General features: G+C 44.6%; 1 protein-coding gene across 10 annotated transcripts in view; it reads right to left on the reverse strand.

Moving 5' to 3' along the window:
• Positions 1-16,963, reverse strand: part of Tln2 (talin 2) — a 420,559-nt gene that overhangs the window by 191,374 nt on the left and 212,222 nt on the right. Inside the window, exon 1 of one of the 10 annotated variants that reach the window (XM_087562130.1) lies at positions 2,956-3,093. The gene's annotated coding sequence lies outside the window, so the exon portion shown is untranslated. 10 annotated transcript variants of the gene reach the window in all.

Raw genomic sequence — 16,963 nt, forward strand, 5'->3', positions numbered from 1 at the left:
AGCAGTGAGAGAAACAAGAAATCAATGTCACCATAAACTCTGCCTGGGAGCACAGCAAAGGGCTTTGGAAGGGCCCTCCTAGGACTGTGGTGATGGTTTCCAGGCCACAGACGCCTCTTCCTCCTCACTCTATGACATTTATGACTAGCTTAGATGATACATGTATGTATTGTACATGTATGCATTTATAAAAGATTAGATGATTTTGATATCTCCTCACTGGCATTCATAGGAAAAAGACCAAGGCAATGGGGTGGCTGATGAGAAACAGAAGTCCCAGAGAATGGCATGTGTGCATGGCCCTTCTCAATGTCCTTGTCATCTTTTAAACTAGACAATGCCTAAAGTGGGGATCCTTAAAGGTTCAAGTCTAAAAACATAGCCTTATCTTCCTTTATTTTTTTTCAATTCCATGTTTATCTTATATACATTTTTAATCTCTCTCTGTCTGTGACTGGAGGGAGCACTCATGACATAGCATGCCTATAGAGCTCAGGACAGGACAATTCTAGGTGTCCATACTTGGTGTTGACCTTGTTTGAGGCCGTGCTTCTCGTTCACCACTGGATATTCCAGTCTGCCTGGCTGTTAGCTTCTGGGGATTCTCCCATCTCTCTTCCCATCTTCCCACAGGAGGGCTGGGATTACAGACACATTACCACATCTGGCTTTATGTGGGTTCTGGGGACTTGCCCATTGGCCATCTCCCTGGCCTCCCAGGCCTTTTCTTTCCTGAATACTAAAACCTGGCTTGCTTTACCTACCAGGTAATCTCTTTCCAAGTGTGTCCACCTCTCAGCTTTGCAAGCTTCAGCTCCAGGCTGAGTGACCTATTTGCTTTGGGGCCTGTCTGAGGCAGAACATTCTGGTGTGAACATATATGACAGAAAAAATTGCTGAATTCATGGTACCAAGAATAAAGGAGAGATGGGATTCCAATAGCCCTTAAAGAGAAGCTCTTCTCAATGCATCACATCTCCTAAAAGTTCCATTACCCCCCAACACCATCCTAGCCTGGGAAACCAAGCCTTTACCACAACTGGCCTTTGGGGGACATTTATCTATATTTTATCATCAAGAAGTGAGACCCAACCTGGGAAGAAGCAAACTCTCTGAGGAGTCCCTGTCCTATTCCACATCCTTTCCAACACTTACATAGAGAAGGCTCAACTGTATCCACATCCTTTCCAACAGTTATACAAGAGGCCCAACGGTATCAACCACATCTTCCTTCCTTCCTTTTGAACTAAAATTCTCAAAATTCTCTTCTCTCAGGTACATATGTAGGAATGAAATGCCAGACAGCTTTCCAGAGTAAAGGCGCCATTTAGAAATGTCTTAATCCATGTGTACAGGGGTTTGCATCGCTTCACGTTCTCCAAGACCCTGGATGGCACAGCTACATCTTACATGTGGACCTAACAGCTGGGGATGCTGAATGTCCTTCCCAGTGCCCACCCACCACCCACTGACTTCTTGGGGAAAGTATTTATTCTAGCCCTTTGTCCATTTAAAAACATTGGATTATCATTCCCTTTCTTATTAGAGTCTCAGAGTTCTTTATATATCCCAGGTACCAGACTCTGGTCAGATAATTGGGAGTATGTTCTCCGATGCTGGAAGTCATCTAGATAGTATCGTTCAATGATTCAAACTTTTGATGAGGCCCATCTCTTACATATGGTTTTTTCACTTCCTGAGCATTCAATTCTGCCCAATGTAAAACCACGAAGATTCACGCTTACATTTAAAAAAAATTATTTTATGTATCTGAGTTTTTTGTTTTATATTAGACAGGAGTTTTGTTTTCTTTTGTTTTGTTTATGTAGCTCTGGTTGGCCTTAAATTTAATATCTGGACCGAGTTAGCCTCAACTGAGAGAGGAAAGCTTACCTCAGCCTAGCATTAAAGGCATAAGCCACCATGCAGGGTGGTGGGTGGGTTTTCTTTGTTTTGTTTTGGTTGTTTTTGTTTGTTTTCTATGACCTCTATAGTTTTAGCTGGTAAAACATTTAGATCTTTGACCAATTTCATTTTCATAAATATACTGGGCAAGAAGCGTAAACTGAATTTTCTGTGTCAGTTTTTAAAACTGAGCAAACGGTCTGGAGAGATGGCTCAATGGTTAAGAGTGCAGGCTGCTCTCCCAGAGGTCCTGAGTTCAATTCCCAGCACCCACAAGGTGGCTCACAACCATCTACCAGGGGTTCTGATGCCCTCTTCTGGCCTGCAGGTGTACATGCAGCAGAGCACTCATACATAAAAAAGAAATAAAAAAAATCAATAATAGAACAAATCTAAAAAAACAAAAAGCCTGAGGCAACAGGACTGGGGCCACAGTGCAGTTGATAAAGTGGCAGTGTGAGTAGTTCAAGTACCAAAACCCAAGTGGAAAGGTAAGGGGTGATGGCTCCTGTGGCTGATCTCAGTGTTCAGGAGGTGAGACAGGCAGATTTCAGGGGCTCACATGTCATCCTAGCCTACTTGTCAACAAAAACAAAAACAAACAAACAAAACCAAGGACGCTGGTTAGGTGAACAGCTACTGGGTAATGATACCTGAAGTCAACCTCTGGCCTCTACACACAGGTCTGGCTCCTAACAGCCACCCAGCGGCTCATAACTCATAAATCCAGGTCCTCTTCTTGCTTCTGAGGACTCCTGAACGCACATGGTATACATCCATACATTCATCATAGTCCATACCCACATACATCAAATAAACAAATCTTTTTATAAAATAAACATATCTTTTAAAAAGTTTCTGAATAGTGTCAATATGGCTCATGTCTTCTCTCTAGCAAAACACAGTATAAAGGGTCTTAGGACACAGGCCCCCACTGCGCTCTTACTATCATTTGGGGAACAAAGGTTCATCTCCCATTTGCTCTATCTCAACAAATAAGGAGTTAAAGGACAGGCCTTTCTAAGAAGTCAGGTTTCTCTCATACTATACCTTACACGAAGAAGCCAATGGGAGTAATGAAATATCCATCAAGAGTCCGAAGCTATTTCTCACAGTAGGATGTGATTTTGCAGCTGTGTCAATGGTTGTTCTGGAAACCGTAGTACAGGTTATAAAAACATCACTTTCCTAAACAATCAAAAAACACTTCCTGACTTTACAGGCACAGCGAGGTGATTCATGAAATTCAGAACAACAACAACAACAACAACAACAACAAAGTCAGGTGTGGTGACAGATGCTTGTAATTCCAGTTATGAGGAATCGGAGACTAGATCTCTGGGGTTCAGTGATCAGCCAGCCTAGCCTAGTAGGTGAGCCCTGGCCCAGGAAGAGACTCTGTCTCAAAAACCAAGGTGGATAGTACCTAGTGAGTAACACGAGTTTGTCCTCACACACATGTGTGTGCATGTGCAGATACACATGGGCCAAGATGGTACATGAATGGTTTCCCAGCTACAATAATGTACGTCTTAGGCCAGGATTATCAATGGATTATCAATACAGGAGAGGGAAAATTGCAGCCCTCACCTTCTTGTAAAGAGTGACTGCAACACGGGATTTAATTAAGCAAGAACTATCAACTAGCCTTGCTACTAATCTTAATTCCTTGGTGTAAAATAATCTAAGTAGGCTAACAGAATTATGAAATTCTAATTTCTATACCAAGGCTACAGAAAAGGAGAATATTCATTAGTCTCTGTGTGGTTTTGGATCTTTCTATAATAATTTCTACTGAAAACTGAAGCCATAGCCTGACTTGAATCCTAATGGATTAAATTCCAATGCTAAACACTTCATAACTCCCCAGGATACCAGGCACTGGAAACATAATGCAAACCCTACCTGGAAAGAATTAACAGACAGGGGAACCAAGCCAGGTAATAATTGCCTAATAAAAATCTTTTTACTCTCTGAACCTTAACAAGATGTAGTCTTAAAGGAAAAGAAAATTAGAAAAGTTAGTATACTTGACACTTTAATGTAACTGTGTAATAACCAATTTTTAAAACTGGAATAAATGGAGGTGGTTCTGGGAGAGCTAGGAGACAAAACCTTTACGCTGCGTGCGGTGCAGCTTGTTCTATTTTTAAAACAATGTGTCTCCGACGCAGCAGTTCAATTTTTCCCTTGCCTTTAAAAACCACAAATCAATGACTTGTACCATGATTCTGTGTCCTTGTTTATCTCAGGATAATTGTAACCATTAAATATACAACTGGATGGATTTAATGTGAAAAGAAGAAAACAAGTCCTTTGCTTACCTAATTCCCTCCTTGGCTGGGTCCCAAAAACTCACCAACTCCCTTTACCAAGAGGGACAAAGACAGCAAGACAGAAACAATCCCTATAAATCCTCATCCTGAAAGCAAACGAGGCAGGCAGGGGCAGAGCTCCTCCCCACCAGAAGGCAGAGTGATACAGAAATTCTAATACCTAACTTCCCTTCCTGTACATCCAAGAAGCTGGATCATCCCCTTAAGAATTCTCTTTGGCCAAGAAACAGAATGGTCTGACTCCTGGAAGTGCATTAGCCCTCCTGGTAATGACATTTTAAAAGGCATGTGCAGCCTAGGTGTGGCCAGCACAGGCGAACAGAAAGCAGGATGCTTCCTGATCCTTCCACTTGCAGCCCTTACCTGGGCCTCCTCCCAGTCCCTCAGCATGTCTACCTACACTTCTCTCTTGAGCTGGACACTGTATAAAAACTCTTTTTATTGTTCTTGACTATGGGCCAAGAGGAAACACACTGGACATCATTCTTGATTAAAACCGACCCTGCTACACTCATCTGGCTGCTCCCTCTCGTGCCCCCTGTCTGGCACCTGACACAAGTCACCCTGTCCTCTGTTCATCTAACAGTAACTTCTTATCACAGGCCACAGAGAAGCCTGGTCTAGCTAAAAACTCATTTCTGTAGCTTCCACCACTGCATGCAGTGGCCTCTAAGGGATGAGTGTCTGTAGACAAGGCACTGATCATCACTGCGACTCGTAATTGAAGTAGTGAGAGCAGGTAATCTGAGACGGGCCGTTGTGTGTAGGTGAGCATCCTTTGTAAGAAGGGAAGAAAGTAAGACATGTGCTAGCCATGCATGAGCGCTCTCTCTCTCTCTCTCTCTCTCTCTCTCTCTCCCTCCCTCCCTCCCTCTCTCTCCCTCCCCCCTCCCCTCTCTCCAGACAGGCTCTTATATCATGTATTGTGCCTTGTATGTGGAGATGGAACGACTGGTGGGAGTTGGTTTTCTCCTACCATTTGAGTCAATCCCAGGGATAGAACTCTGGTTCTCAAGCTCTGTGGCAAGTGCCTTTATCCAGTGAAGCACCTTGCTGGTCCTTTTTAATTAAAGTCTTACAATGTAACCCATACTGACTTCGAACTAAAGATCTCTTGCCCCAGACTCCCAAGTGTTGGGATTAAATGGTGTGAGTGACTACACCACATCGCCTGAGTCTGAGTGTCATCTTTCAGGGGACAAAAGGCTTCATCTTGGCACATTTCAGCAAAGTAGATGTGATTATTGCAGACAGACACTAAAGGACAGATTTTGGTCTCATAAATTTCTTGTTCAAAGAAAGAATAAGAATAAGAAAAATTTCCCAAACCACAGAGACTACAACTGGTGCTGATACAGGCTAAGACTGCTGACCTGTCCCTTTGAGTTGATAGTTTCAAAAGGCCTTTCACAATGTCTTGTAGTTCCTATATATGTTAAAATCACACACAGAATCTTTCACATGTTGTCATCTCCAGGGCATGAAATGAATTGGGGTGTATGGTTTTAACAGCGTAGGAAGGGCCAGGCACGGTAGTACATCCCTTTGATCCCAGCACTGGGAATCTCTGAGTTTGAGGCCAGTCTGGTCTATAAAGGGAGTTCCAAGACAACCAGGGCTATATATAGAGAGAGAACCTGTTTAATTACACACACACACACACACACACACACACACACACACACACAGAGAGAGAGAGACAGAGAGAGACAGAGACAGAGAGAGAGACAGAGACAGAGAGACAGAGAGGCAGACACACAGATGAGATACACAGAGATAGAGCACACATCTAAGAAGATACACATTATTTTTCAAATACAGGTTTCACTATGCTGTCAAGCGAGCTTCCTGCTTCAGTTTCCCAACCACCTGTATGAACAAGCATCTGACAGTGTTTCCACCTTAACTCATGCCACCCAATTACCCACTGGTCACTGGACCATGTGCTCTCTGAGATTTTGTAGGGGAGAATGCAATCAGATTTCAGTGGAAACTCAGGTCTTACCCAGCTCTACCTCAATGTCTGCCGCCTCCCCCCGACACCACATGCACCATGAGCAGCTGGCACTGCTCCTCTAGCATGTGTCCCCATCTGTCCATGAATTTTTGCACCGCCCAGCACAATGGAATCACCAGAGTGCAGCCTAGAAGTGGCTGGATTTGAAAGTCTCATCCTCTATAAAGACAGGTGGCTTCATTTAAAATTCCTCGCTTCCATCAGCCTCAGCCTAGGCTCTTCCAGCAAGTCCCCAAACATATGCTGTCCTCCCCCTGCCCTTACCAGGGAAGAGGAGGTTTGCTGTTCTAGGCAGCTGCTGGCTTCCTCCTGGCCCTTCAGCAACACCGCATTCAAACACAATGAAGCTGGTACCACTGAGTCCAGCTCCCAGAAGGCATTGCTTCCCTTTTTGAGCTCTAACCGTGATCTCTTACCTTTAATTCATATACAGGGATGATTTCATTCAGTCTCTGGTATTGAAAAGTCACCAGCTGACTCTAAAATATTCCAGAGGGACCTTTGCTCCAAGCCAGGGCCTTAGGAGGCTCCAGGTGTGATTGGTACTGACTCCAACTTTGAGGGAGTTTTCTCCTAACTGGTTCATTTGAGCCTCCTCAGTAACCAGGAAAGTAGGTCAGCAGCCTGAGCCACAGTCCAAAGCCTGATGTGCACATTTGCTAATGAAGAGCTAAGCCCCACAGTTCTGTGGGTTTTGCTAGAAATAGGCAGTGACATCTGCACCTGTGTCCTGCTACTGTCCCTGACCCAGACACATTCCCAGAAGCCTTGATTTCCAGCACAATAACATGCTCTTACCCCATGTCATGGAGTTGTCATGAAAACCCAACAATGGCCTGCTAAGCCAGTAGGAAAGAGAAGGCAACCTAGGATACCACTGGTGCGTACAACTTCCAGGCCTCCAAACTCAGACAGACCACAGCAATGGCCTCTGAGAAAGATGGGCTTCATCTTCCATGCATGCACTTCTCCTTTATTTGGCCAATATACATGATATTAATATGATGCTTTTATTTTCAAGTTCACATTTGCAGAGCCCTGCTGTAGACCAGGGAGATGGCTCAGTGGGTGTTCTAGTTTGCTGTATTGTCTCTGTGATAAAACATCAATCCAAAACCAACTTGGGAAAAAATGGCTTTACTTCAGGGTACATGTTACAGTTCATCCTTGATGGAAGCCAGGTAGAAACTTGAAGCAGAAACCAATGGAGGAAATGTGGCTTACTGCCTTGGTCCCCACTGGCTCATGTTCAGTCTCCATTCACATACAATCCAGGCTCACCTGCCTAGGTGTGGCACCGCCCACAGTGGGCAGAGCTCTTCTATATCCAGTAACAATTAAAAACATGCCTCAAAGGCCTCAAAGACATCCCCACAGCCAATCTGCTTAAGGGAATTCCTTAGCCGAGGTTCCCTGTCCCCAGGTGACTCTAGGCTGATGTCAAGTTGACAGCTGAAGTTGCCTATGGCAGTGAATAAAGTCCTTGCTGCACAAACTTGATGTCCTCAGTTCAGATTCCTAGAACCTGCAGTCTATGCTTCTTCAGGCGTAGGACTCCTAGGGAGCCTGTGTAGACAGGAAGAACTCTCTGGAAGTTTGTGGGGAGCTGATCTGGCCTATGCCGTAAACAAGAAAAATCCCATCTCAAACAAGGTGGGAGGAAAAGGCCAAGGCACAGGCTACCTGCCCAGTTCCCACTTTCCTGCAGCCTTGACTTCCATTATGTGCTTGTATACATAACTGCTTTTTCCTCACTCACTTCACAGACACTTTCACACCACACACAGTACTACTGAGTCATTAGGACAGAGCAGCAGGGAGGGAGTGTCAAAGCTTACCCATCTCTCCCCTCCCCTTTCCTTAACCTTACCTGTTACTGTGCACCTCTCACCCTGCACCCACAGAGACAGCCTGAAGCCTTTAAGCATCAGTGATGCAAGACGGAGCTGCTGTGGCAAAGCTAGCTGGTAGCTCGAGCACATGTCTGTCCCACGTGAGACTTCCAAGCCCCTTGGACCAGAGTACTTTGACCTCTCCAGGGATCCAGAAAGGGGGAATGGTTTATTCTGTCAGGTGACAGGATTCTTAAAATGCTACTATAACTGCTCAACTTGTAAGAAGAGCTATATTCCAAGCCAGCAAGGACTGACTTTCTTAAACCTGGCACAAATACGAAAATGCGTGACCATATATAAATAGCATGTTCAATCACGAGTCGAGTCAAACTGTGGATCTCCCTCTACTTCATGAAGCACAGAACTAAGTTAGGCATTTAAAAACCTACGCCACAGATTATCTGTGAGTAGAATACAAAGTCAGCATGCAGCAGTATCAGGAACCTGTTGGAGCGAAGGCCTTTAACACATCTTTGTGCTCCTGCAAGGGGTCAAATCCCTAACTCTGTCGTCCATGATACAGTGAAAATTCTGAACCTTAGTATCATATGGTTGAGAGCAAACCAAAAATTCTAGTGTCCCAAAGAGCCAAGACTCAACATTAAAGAATGTAAGGGCCACTCTTCAATGACAGTAAATCTATTGAACATCGAATGCTGACAGCACAGACAGACCCCTAGTCTCACTGTCTAACTAGACTTTTCAAAAATGGGGGTAGGGGGCACAAATGCAAAGGAACTGGAGAAAGTCAACATGCTAAGAAGAAATTTTAATAGAAATGTACTAGTTCTGCTTGCATGCATGTATGTGCACCAGAGGCAAAGAATTAAAAGAAGATGTCTGTTCTGAGCTTTTGGCCAAATACCATATGAGCAGTAACTCCAGAGTGTTGCTAATGGTGGTCTCAGCTGCTCTTGGTGCAGACTAACTGTAGCTAACTTTAATTTAGCTACACGGCATTCACATCGCACAAAGGTTTGCTGTTTCGTGAAAGAATCAGAAATCAGTAACATAATTATCCTGTATTGATCATCACATGAGGTATAAAAGCACCAAAGAAAGCATCACACTGTTTTCCCAGGAAAAGATTATGATTATGTTCTGCAAATCTAAAACAGGGAGAAACCAGGGCAGGCAAGGTAGTTTAGCCGTTAAAAACACTTGCTGGTTTTGCAGAGGACTTGGGTTCAATTCCCATCATCCACAAAGTAGCTGACAACCATTTGTAACTCCAGTTTCAGAGGCTCTGAAGTCCTCTGTTGGCCTCTATGTGCACTAGGCACGCACATGGTACAAGGTCGTACACACAGGAACCACACTCAGACACGTAAAATGAACATGAACTAGCAACTGATTATCTTACCAGCATAGCAAAAGTGGGCCTACAATCCAAACTTGCCTTTGCTCCATATAACTATCACATCCTCAACAGCTGCATGTGTGAGAGAGGTTACCTTTCCCTGTGACTTAGGAGCTATGAAATTGTCAACTATACAGGACCCTCCTCCGTGCGTGTGTTCATGCGTGTGTGTGTGTGTGTGTGTGTGTGTGTGTGTGTGCGCGTGCGTGCACATGTGTGCAGGTGCATGCACATGGGCTCTTGCCAGAAGACAATCTTGGGTTGTTTATTGGATGCCACACATCTAATTTTGTGAGAAAGGGCCTCGCACTGGTCTGGAGTTCATCAAGTAGGCTATAAGAGCAAGCCAGTAAGCCCCCAAGACCTGCCTGTCTCTACCTCCCCAGCACTGGGATTATAAGCATATGGTACTACACCTGACTTTTTATATTTCTTTCTTTTCTTTTTCTTTTCTTTCCTTTCTTTAAGAGACGGGGTTTCTCTATATGTCCCTGGTTATCTTGAAACTCACTACATAGGCCAGGCTAGCCTCAAACTCACAGAGACCCAGCTCCCTCTGCCTCCCCGGTGCTGAGATTACCTGTGGTGGTCACCCTGACTTTTTATGTGGGTACTAGGAATTGAACTTAATTCCTCAAGTGTGCATAGCTTTACCAGCTGGGCTATCACCCTAGCACCTCTCCACATATTTTCAGTTCTTTTATTTACCACACAATATATTTTGACAGTTTTCCCTCCCCAAACTCCTCCCCACCTCCCTAACCACACACCTTTATGGTCTGTATATGTGCTTCTCTCTTAAAAAAAAAAAAAAAGAAAAGAAAAGAAAAAGGAAAACCACAAAAAATCCACACAAACGAGCAAAATACTCATAAAAAAATGCCAATATAGAACAAAATAAAACAAAAAGCCAATAAAATAAGATAAAAGCCATAGAGTTTGTTTTCTGTTAGCCTGCCCTGGGTCTGTTCACAATGTCATAAAAAAATCACCTAGAAAATTATTCTAGTGTGGCACATTCACTTAACTCAGGGTACCCAAGCCCAGAAAGCTCTTGTATTAACAGACAGGACAACGTTTTGTTGAGTTCTGCTCCAGCACAGGGCTCAGTGAACATCCCCAGCTCCCCACCAGTGATTCCATATGGGTATTAAATAAAGTAAATCCACTTAGTGAGCGCCCATGAAGAACGGAGGCCACATTGATCATCATGCTGATTAGCCCTGTCTGCTGCGGGAAGGGCGACGGGCTGGCGCTCAGAGCCAGTGTGCAGGGTCCACAGACAGAGACAATGTGCAACGTCGACAACCTCCAAGCAATTGGTCTGGGCAGTGATGGATGCTCTGTGGACAGCTTGTCGTGTTCTTAAGGATACAGAACTGTCAGAGAGAAACCCAAGCTCCATCTTCCCTTATTAAGACAAAACTGGACTGTCTGTGATACAGTGCAGGACTGGTGACGCTTTCAGCTCTCCTCTCCAACACAGGGAAAAAAAAAAACCACAAAACAAGAACATCATTGATACATCAAATGAAGCAAATGGAGACGTCTGAGATGGAGATTATAAAATGCTATTGCCTACATTTTATATTAGAGACAGGAACTATACAATCTTCAATGAGCACAAGTGAAAATTATGTAACTACTATTTAACCTCTTTACATTGTATGAGGTTGTAAGGTGAAAGAGAAAACATGGATGGCTACCTCTGCATCCCACTGTGCATATCAAGGTATACATGTGTAGTGGATAATGAACCATGAGTACCTCCTGATTTGTAGTTAAAGGGCAGAAATCAGAAACTCCCTCCCACACAGTACTGCCCTTCTCCTCCTCATTTATTTCTGTATCCTTAACTATGACCCTAGGAGGGGCTGGAGAGATGGCTCAGAAGTTAAGAGCATTGGTTACTCTTCCAGAGGACCCAGGCTTGAGTCCTTGCACAACACATGTAACTCCAGTTTGAGGAGACCTGACCCTCTGTACTGGCTTCCCTGGGTACCAGGTATTTACACAGTACACAGCCATGCATACAGGCAATAGACACATCCACATAATTAAATATAAATAATTTTTAGCCAGGCATAGTGGCACTCAGTAGGCGAACGCAGGCAGATGTCTGAGTTCAAGACTAGCCTGGTCTACAAACTAAGTTCCAGGATAGCCAGGAATGCACAGAGACACCCTGTCCAAAAACCACCACCAACAATAAAACACTAAATAAACAAATAAACAAAGGCCCTAATAATGGATTCCCTGCATGAATACAAGTGAGTCATTTCTAGTTTTTGACCCTTAGTTTCCAAATTCAGACTCAGTAATTTCTATATTAACAATCTTGAGTCCAACAGGACACAAGATTATACCCGAGTCAGTTAAATCAAGCAAGGGACTCCTGTTAGAATTCAAACTCAGAAATCCTTCCTGCCCTTCTTTTTACTCCTAGCCACACAGAGACAGCCCCTTAGACTCCCAAGGGCCAGGTTCAAACAGGACACATCCTGGGTAGGAGAAGAGCATACGGTTTTTAATTCTGGACACCAGCACAGTTTTCCTAAATGTGCACACATAACATGTAACACTTGCTGAGTGGTTCTCTCCTGCAAATTGGTTTTATTTCCTAAGCCCATCTGTGTTGGGAGGTCCTGCTGATGAATTAGCTAGAAATTCTGTGTGGACTGTCCAGGTTTTGCCATCCTTTTCAGCACCTGTTAACACCACTTCTTTGGAGATGGACGGTTCCATCTACACAGAGCCAATACCTCCAGGCTCAGGGAGTGCTCAACAGCTAATGAGAGGGCCGCTGATCCTAGAGATGCAGCCAAATAGCACCATGTTTAAGTTCAAGACAGCAGGAACCAATCATGTCAGGACCTCTGGCACCACTTCCTGTGACCTCATGGCTGTTGCATAATTGCATTTCACAACATGAAGAGCTGGTCAGTGTGGGTTTAAAATTTGAGTGTGAGGTTTAGAACATGGGACAGGGAACAAACAGGGGGCCAGATCGGTGCCTCGGGAGTTATGTGTCCTTTCTACTGAACTGAGAGCTGCTTGCTCCTGCTACAGCTTTTCCTGCTGTCAGTGACTGCTGTGCTTCAACCTCACTTTCTCCTCATCCTGATGTTCTGAGCTAATGCCGCAAATGTCCACTGAACTTGTAAAGCAACATGGCTATGCAGCATCACCCCACACTCTTCATAGGAGTCGGTGACGCCCTGACTGGACCCTTCAGACAGGTAACAGTGAATAAACACTTTAGACATCAAGTCCTTAAGTGCTCTAGTGGGGCAGGGAGGGACAAATACTGGTGGGTCTACAGAATTGGAAATTTCACTTTGATAGAACAACAGAGGCGACAGGCAGCTACGCCAGTGGTTTTCAGACTTCCTAACACTGCGACCCTTTAAGACAGTTCCCTATGTTCTGGGGACTCCAACCATAGCATTACCTTCATTGCTACTACATAACTGTAATTTTGCTACTGATACGAATTGGAATGTAAATATCTGCTACGCAGGATACCTGACCCCTGGGAAAGGGTTTTTCTGACCCTTGTAGACTCTTCACAAAGTGTAAACTTCTTCCAGGAGTATAGGATTCAGGCACATCTGTGTTGGTCATATGTTTTAATGGATGGTGTGCTAGATACAAGAACATCTTGTACACAGAAAAACTCACAGCACTCATTGGAAACAGCACAGTTTCAGATCTAACGAATCCTGAGGATGTGGAAAGATGACGGTCATTAGACTCCGTTCTTCAACCTCTGCCACTGTAGGCTGGTTGTTGCAATAGTTCTCAAGTGTCATACACACACACACACACACACACACACACACACACACACACACACACACACAAAGAATCCAGATGGCTGTGGCCAAACCATCTTCCTTTCTTTGGGTTTCTAGAAGTTTCAGCTTCACATGACAGCTCACTCACGGTGTGTCTGGACCGCAGTCACTGCCATGAAGAGTCACCCTCATCTGTCATGATCTCAGTCCATCCTTAGCCAATCATATCTGCCAAGAACCAATTTCCAAATATGGTCATATTCTGAGCTGTTGGGCAGACACAAACTTAAGAGGCGCACCATTTAACGTGCCACACTGTCAATAGAACGCCAAGTGGGGTGTGTATGGCAAGAATTACCTTGGTATAAAATATCTTGCCACTATAGAAGCCAATATGGCGGTACCTCAAAAAAAAAAATTAAGAACAGACCATCCACATGACTCAGCTACAGCACTGCTAGGCACCCAAAGGCTCCAGGTCATGTCACAGAGACACCTGCATATCGATGTTTACTGTACCAGTGTCCATAAACGCTAGATTACAGAATTAACCTAGGTGCCCGAGAACAGGGGGACAGATAAAGAAAACATGGACTATACATACTGGAAAGAAGAATGAATGTACACTGTCTATAGGGAAATGAATGCAACTGGAGAGCATATTAAATGCCGCCTCTCATTAGTGGTTCCCAGATTCTATATAGATAGAACCCTGCCCCTCTGCTCTTCTCAATGGATGTGCATTCACAGGCATAAAGGAGAAGTAAATCTAGAAAGCTGGAGGTAAAAGGCTCCAGGGGGAGTAAGACGTGTGCATATGCTCAAAATTCAAATACTCTTACAATGCCACTTGATGCAGATTTACAGAGATTAGAGAACTATATACATAGCCATCACTGAAACTGGGGAGCAGAGCATGTGAGTGGCCCCCTATCAGGGGACTAAGTAAAAGTGAGCAAAGAGAAGCCGGAATAAAGGATGAGTCCATTCCAACAGCTCTCCCACCCTCACCCTTCCCTACAGGAGTGGGACTCTCACATCAGAGCCAAACACAGTAAATCAATGACAGTTTCCAGGAGAAATGTGTGCTGCTGTCACCTTTCCTGCAGCTCCCACCTAAGGAGATTTGTAGCCAACATGTACGGCTTTTCTCTCTTTTTAAGCCCAGATTCATTGCTTTGCACAGTTACAAACCAGGACATTCTGGCATCCAAGCCACACTCATTAATCCAAACTGAGAGCCAAAAATCAGAACACAGTAAAGGCCACAGCTAAATGTTAATGCGCTTTCCTGAGCCATTGTAGAGAAATTAAGAGCTCAACTCTTCAACCCTAGAAACCATTCTCTACATCGTGAGTCTGATGTAGAGCAACAAGAGCCTCCTGGAGAGGGAAAGTTATGTTAACCGGGGTTGCTCCTTACTAGAACTTTCTTCTATACATATGAAGCTGGGAAAGGTTTGCAACATCTTCAGCCCAATGTTCCACCCTAAAAACAAACAGCAGGAAAAATACAGCAGGAACTCTCAGAATAAACCTTTTAACATCTATGTATTTTCTACACTAGGACTTAGGCCATAGCTTCTAGGCTAGGAGTTAGACATCATCAGAGGAACAAGAAGAATTTACAAGAAGGAACCCATGGGAGACTTGCCTTACTTGGCTGGTTCCCCTCTGCAATTCCTCCAGAGACGGAGGGAGATGTAGAGCCATGCCTGAGGCACAGCAAGTAGCAGAGAGTCAGCACCCAGGGTTTCCAAGCAAACCTACTCCTTCCTTTAACACCTCTTCAATATGTGTGAGGACCTTTTACCAAACACCCAGCTCACAACTTCCATAGCCAGGCCCTCTGACCAGGAGTTCCTGTTAAGGGTCCTTTTCAGAGCTGCACAGTTTGCTGCCTACAACAGGTGCATGAGTCTGTGGACAGCCTTTGCTACCAACAAAGGCTGTGGGAAAGGCACAGAATGGGTCGAATGAACATAACATCCTAAAGTTCATGCCAGGAAATACTCAGCGAAACTGGACGTGTTTCTATTAGAACTCAGAAGATGGATGGGTGACGGCTCAGTTGATAAAGTGCTTGCCACACAAGCAACAAGGAGGTAAAAAGCCAAACATCGTGGTATGTGTTTGTATCCCAGAGCTGGGGAGGTAGAAATATGCAGGTCACTGGGGCTGAATGGCCAGCCAGACTAGCCTAGTTATCAAGTCCCAGAAACCACTGAGACACTGCAAAAAAAAAAAAAACAAAAACAAAAACAAAAACAAAAAAAACCCCAACAGTCTCAGAAGATGAGGTGGCTGGCTCAAATCCCGATTTTGATCTCTGGCCTCCACAAATATATATACACACATGCATTTGGTCATACAGGTGCACCCACACACACACACATACACACCCCTTCAAATAAAGTGGAATGAAGGAACAGGAGAGAAAATTCAGACTAAGTCACAAATTCAATATAATACCGTACAATATTTTCCAATCTCTGCTTGGACCTGGCTGACTCAGCAAATCAAAACTCTATCTCATCCCCTCCTGAAGGATGAATGCACAAAGATACCGGGCCTCCACCACAGTTACGTCTCAGAAAGAACTCTGCCTGAACACAGCAAACTCTGCTCTTGGCCTCACACTTTCCATGCTGTGGAGAACGTCGCTTCTTCACACCGGACGTGTGTTCCTTTATATCGTCTGCACCAACACCTCTCTAATATAAGCAACCAATTCACGAGTTCAAAGAAGAAACAAACAAAAACCAACCAAGCAGACAAAAAACCTTGAGAGCATCACCACCACCGGAGCTGCAGCAGACACTTCAAAAGGATTAGTGCAAACTGCAGACGCTCTAGAAGCTACGGCTTCCGACTGGGCAGTCCAAGGGTCAGAGCTGGGATGCAGCCATGGGGGACAGCCTCCGATGTGATCGATACTCAGCACAGAGCATGCTTGCCAGGGCTCCAAGCAGGGCATGGGAGAGCAGGAGCATTCAGACCTGCTTTCAAGTCTGCTAATAGTTCTCCATAACCCTGCAATCCTTATCAATGGCAGGTGTGTGTCAGAGCATACCAGATCAGGAAGGGAAGCCACCAATACTTCCTGGCCAGACCAGAAAGCCCAGAAGAAGGCCAACAAGAGGAAGAACCCAAGACAGGGTTCACCTGCTTGACCAGGGGTCAGCCTTGCTCACCTGCTACTAGAACTTTGAACTCACCCACATCCAACGATGGTGGCACCCAGTTTGCTCAGCTAACTTAAGCCTTTGGCTCAGACATTGCAGCTGCTACATGACTGTCTCAGAATGCATAAAGCACGGGGCTAAAAATAAAGCAGCTGACCCAGGCTTGATAATGCTGTGCACTGGATTTTTAGCGGGCAGTCCAAGTTGTCCGAGTGCTCTGGAGCCCCGAATTCACTCTGAGGCCCTAATGGTGACTTTTTAGAGGTGTGATGTCTGGTGTGGTCAGATGGTCCTTTTCAGAGCAGTGAGAAAAATCACCACACAGGAAGACGTGCATTCAGGAAACACCTACTGCTCTGCCGAGCTGGTCTAGATGGCACGGATCACACTAGTCACAGGCAGAACCCAGGAAGCTGTGCTGAGCTTTTTATTATTATTATTATTATTATTATTATTATTATTATTACT

Source organism: Rattus norvegicus, chromosome 8 (genome assembly GCF_021556685.1).
Source record: "Rattus norvegicus strain SHRSP/BbbUtx chromosome 8, alternate assembly SHRSP_T2T, whole genome shotgun sequence".
In the NCBI taxonomy this organism is placed as follows: Eukaryota; Metazoa; Chordata; class Mammalia; order Rodentia; family Muridae; genus Rattus; species Rattus norvegicus.